This window comes from Fragaria vesca, linkage group LG2, assembly GCF_000184155.1.
Source record: "Fragaria vesca subsp. vesca linkage group LG2, FraVesHawaii_1.0, whole genome shotgun sequence".
NCBI lineage: Eukaryota > Viridiplantae > Streptophyta > Magnoliopsida > Rosales > Rosaceae > Fragaria > Fragaria vesca.
Window position 1 is genome coordinate 3,232,375 of NC_020492.1, and position 5,343 is coordinate 3,237,717.

The window sequence follows — 5,343 nt, forward strand, 5'->3', positions numbered from 1 at the left end:
TATTAAATGTTTTCCCCTGGGCCCTTCGTTTTAAATTGCCCAGTCTGCAGAGTTCGGGGTTGGATCTAGTAGGAGACGAGGCATAGTCACCCGCTTTTCGGCCAGTTTTCATCAGTAGGTTACCTGTTCAACCTACTCGTGTTTTCTTGCTTCCGCTTGTGTTTAGTAGCTCTGAATACTTTAGAATTTTTGTATATTATGTGATATTCAGAAGCGTTAAATTAAGAGTGTAATATGAAATTTTCGACTTAGGGTTGTCCATCTGCAAGGGAGATTTGCTTAATCTTTTCAGTAAATTTTCCTTGGAGGTGGTCCCCGCACGACTTACTCTGGGTTTCAGGGTGAAATTCGGGGTGGGTCGTGTCATCCAATGCTCACCAAAATTTGACACAATCTTTCCTCTCAACACGCACAACAACTTTCTTAACTAACACAAAGTCCGATTTCAAGCCTAACTAGGGTAATCAAAGCCAAACAGTAAAAATCTCAATTTTAAACCCTAGAATTTCAAATGCTTGATTCTCCTTACCTAGATTGAGATAGATTGAAACCTTTTTGAGGTTTTGTTGTATAGGATGAGAGCTTCCAAACGAGACAAGCAGCTCCGACTATGGTGGCCAGAAAAGGGAGTTCCGACGACAACTCCGCCACGCACAGCCGTACCTTCTCAGCGTGATTCCTCCCTCACGGCAGCGCAACACGACCAGCCACCTACCTAGACTTGAAGAGGATGTTCCAACCTTCAATTTGATACCTAGCTCACCACCTAACTCGGCCGGACGGCGGTGATGAAGTCTAAAGGAGGAGAGAGACGCGGGAGAGAGGGGAGAGAGAGAGAGAGAGTGAAATCTGATTTTCTACCTTACCTCAAATGGTAAGTTTCCATTTTTATACCCCCTGACCAAAATAGTAACTTTACATTTTACACAATAACTATTGCATACGAACTCCGATTTTAACGTATAGCATGTCTACAGATTCATATTAACGTCCTTTACGACATCATTAAAGAAATTTTCCCAAAATAATTTTCCTACAAAAAGTCAACTCTAAGGGTCCTTTAACAGTAAACGGTTACTCAAAATGGTAAAAGGTCAAAGTAACACAAAAGTAAATAACCGTAAATTAACTTAAGATCCAAGATGTCACAATTACTGCTAAAGAATATTCATACAGACAATAACAGTTCGGATTTGATGACGAAGTCTCTACCAAAAGAGAAGTTTGACTTCTGCATAAGTGCATCAAGAATGAAGCATCCCTCCAATTAAGTTGGGAGGGGGAGATTGATGGGTCAAATTTCTCTCCTCATTTGGAAGAGGATGTCATATAGTTTACTACATGTGAAAAACCTTTCGGTGAAGCCTTAAGACCCATTCAATTAACCAAGAGGTAAGATGTTATATGAATAGCAAAGTTGGTGCTGTGTATATGTTGATATACATGAGAGAGCCTATAGGTATAGGCTCGTGGATGGCTGAAATGTTTGACAAAAAGAATAGAGATGCATTGATGGTGCATACAAACATTGAAGCTTGAATTAAAGAAGAAGTTTGAATTCTCTTCCTCATGCATGGACGTGAAGGATTTGCATGGGAAATGCATGAAGAAGTTTGCCTATATAAAGGCATGAGCAATGGTGCAATTGATATACCGGTGAGTTCATCTTGTGTTATACAAGAGTGTGTGAGATAGAGAGAAAACTCCAAGTCGAGAGTTGTGTGTATAGCAAAACAAAGTGATGAGAGTGTGAGAGTGTATCCCTTCAAGTGTAAGTCTTGAAGTAGTGTTTCTCTCACTGTAACCTTTATTCATATAATAGATATTTTTTGTTGTTGTTGTCCCGTAGACGTAGACACTTTGTCTTGCCGAACCAAGTTAATTCTCGGTGTTCTTATCATTTTATTTCCGTTACATTTTACATTTGTGGTTATGAGTTTCTGATTCCATTTTACAGATTATTTTTCGCAATAACCCAACATGGTAACCTTAGTCGTTTGAAAGGCTCAGGGACACCGAAACCTGGAGGATCCCTGATAATTCCAGGAAAACCAGGTGCGAATGGAATTGGCTCACTCCTCATTGGGATGAAACCAAGCATATTATGATCTCTCCACATCACCAATGCCTTCTTCTGTTGCTCCCTATCCTCCCACTTCCCAGCAAATCGAAACTTCCAGTTACATGTTCCTCCTGCTCCCGACCCAAACTCCTCCAGAAACTTCTGCTTCCACAGCTCATCATTATTAGCTAGATTTTGTAGTTCCTTTCACAGTTCTTTGCTTCACCATTCTTGTTTCTTAATTTGCTTCGCTAGCTATTGAGTGTATACGTTGTTGGTTTGGTACTATCGATCAACCATTATGTTTGGACGTCAATTGGGACAGGAGTGTCGTGGCCCCCAACAGCAATTTCAAATTTCCCCTTCAATTATAGTTTAATTGCATATAATTATGTATTCATTCCAAGAATTTGGTATATATTAGCCCTTTCAGAAATTTTGGCCTCCCCAGAATTTTGTTCGAAGTTCCGCCATTGACGTTGGTGTTAGGTCCAAGCCTTAATACCAACAGCTGAACCCTAAAGACAGGTACCATCTATTGCAAAACCACCATATGTACGTTAGCAAAACCACCATATATACTTTAGCAAAATAAAAACACACATCAAATCGCACAGTTTTAGTTTATTACATAACCACATTTTCTTTGTGAAAGAATTTTTAACAATGAGATAGCTCCTCAATCAACATCAGCTAGCGATGAACCAGAGATCCAATGAACTCTTCAATGTTCTTGTTAGAGCTTCCATCTTCATGCACAGCCTTTCTAGCCGATTCTTTCAATGCTATAGCATTTCACTGTATTTCTTTTCCCCTCTGTCCCTCCAATATTTCACTTACACAATGCTCTACTTCTTGCCTCACAATCCCTTTCTCATCAACTTGAGCTTTGATCCCAATTTTCCACACATCCATAATGTACTTGGCATTGGTGCTTTGGTCAGTCCATCGAGGCATTGCAACCATTGGAACCCCCAAACTCAAAGCCTCCAATGTGGAGTTCCAACCGCAATGCGTAATGAAGCAACCAACTGCTTCATGAGCTAAAACCTCCAATTGGGGACACCAGGAAACCACCAAACCCTTTGCAGATGTCTCCTCGACAAACCATTTCGGTACCTTTCTTGCTTCTGATTCTCTAATAACCCACAAGAATTTTCTTTTGCTACTCCTCTATCCAAAAGCCAGTTCCTCCATTTGCTTAGCTTCAATTTCTGCTCGGCTGCCAAACGACACATAAACTATAGACCCCTTGGTCTGTTCATTGGGCCATTTCATGCAGGCATCACTCTTTGGTTTAAACATGTTGAAACCATAGTCTTTATCATCTTTAAGACGCCTATCCAAGTAATGGGATGGTATAGTTGGTCCAATGGCATTCATTGGCCAAACCTTTCCCATCCAATCAACCGCCTATATATGAAGAGCAATATTGATCGATTAAGACTACATAGTTCATGATAAAAATTAATCAATCTAGTAATGTACGTGGTATACACAATGTCTACAAAGATGCCATATGAATGATACAGAATGTGTGCAAAGATGCATATGGTCTAGGCAACATTGATCATTAGCTTATGAAACTCCAAATCATATGAAAGCCAAAAAGTGACTGAAACAAGGGAAATAATTCATATATACTTGCTCTTCCAACTCATAAAATGTATTGCGGAGGACCCAATCAGCCTTGTCAACATTGCAGAAGTGATCCACAACAACCAGTTTATAGGCGGCCGGGTAAGACCCGAAATCAGATAGAAAGGATGGCAGGTCTGAGGGCTTAAGTGTCAACAACCCCGGAAGCGATATTTCAAACTCAACAACAGGCAGTTTCAGCAATCCATTCTTCACGTGGTAGTAGATGGTGTTTACAGCACAAGACTGTGTGAAGAAGATAGCCCCAAGAATACCAAATTTCTTGGCAATATCCAGAGGCCAAGACAAGAATGCATCATAAACAATACAATCAACTGGTAACCCTGAGCTTGAAAGCTTCTCAAGAAGCTCAGCCAAAGTTTGTGACCCTGATTTCTTCAGGCTCTCCAAATAGACATCTATGCTTCCTGCTTCTGCTCTCCCACCTTGATCATAACCATCAGAGATCGTCTCCAATGGAACATGACTAGACCCTGACCTGTGCATTGTCTTGCATAAAAAGCGAGTGGTAACTAGTGTCACTTTGACTCCTTTATGCTCTAAGAGCTTAGAGAATTGGAGCATGGGATTGATATGGCCTTGGTTAGGATAGTGTAAGACCAAGCAGTGAGCTCTGTAGGCTCTTTGTTGACCCTTCTCCATTTCTCTATCTATGTCTTGCATAGGCAAGCCACAACAATGCAGTTTATATATACTAATGAAGAATGAATATGATGAACACACAACTACTGAACCAAGTGATGAAACTCAGTACGTCTCTTAGTCAATTGGACATGAATTTCCAAAGATGAATGTTTTTATATTTAGGGAAGGTGGAATATGAGGGTAATCTAAAAAGAACACTAGGGTAGAACCCAAATGCAAGTGTTCAACCACAAGAGTTGGAAATCCATAATAAAAAAAGGAAAACTGTTGCAGGAAAAGTATGGTATAATCCAGAGGGACCCTGAGGTTTTGTTTACTACATAAAAGTAACATAGAATGAAAATTGAACGGGCCATTTTAGTTCGTAATTCAAAAACATTAGTCTGGGTAAACAACACACACCTCTTTTCAATAACAACAGTATGTCTTGGACTCTTGGACATACATAATCAATTTTGGGTAAAATATTGTATAGTCCTTCTAATTTGAAGTCGACATTTGTTTAGTCCTTATGATTTTATTTTAATCTGAGTAGTACTTAAAGTCATGATTTTTCATCTAAATAGTCCTTATAGTTTTATTTTAATATGAATAGTCCTTAAAGTCATGATTTTTCATTCAAATAGTCTTTATGGCCTTTAACTGAGAAAATTGTCGGAATGACTATTTGGATGAAAAATCATGACTTTAAGAGTACTATTCAGATTAAAATAAAACCATAAGGACTATTTGGATGAAAAATTGTGACTTTAAAGACTATTCAGATTAAAATAAAACCGCAAAGACTAAACAGATGTCAACTTCAAATCACAAGGATTAAACAAATTTCAATTTATTAATTTTCTTATCAATTCTGAATCCCCCTAAATCATGACAATAAAAATATCAGTTACCATAATCAACTATTAAACTAATTAAGGCAAAATAATACGAAGGGTATACCAACATTAGGCATTCAGGCAGGCATCATTTTCATA

The 5,343-nt window shown here is 38.8% G+C and overlaps 1 pseudogene; it reads right to left on the bottom strand.

The window, feature by feature from the left end:
* Positions 1 to 2,755: 2,755 nt before the first annotated feature.
* On the bottom strand, positions 2,756 to 4,363 carry LOC101302524 (annotated as a pseudogene).
* Between the last annotated feature and the right edge of the window lie 980 nt (positions 4,364 to 5,343).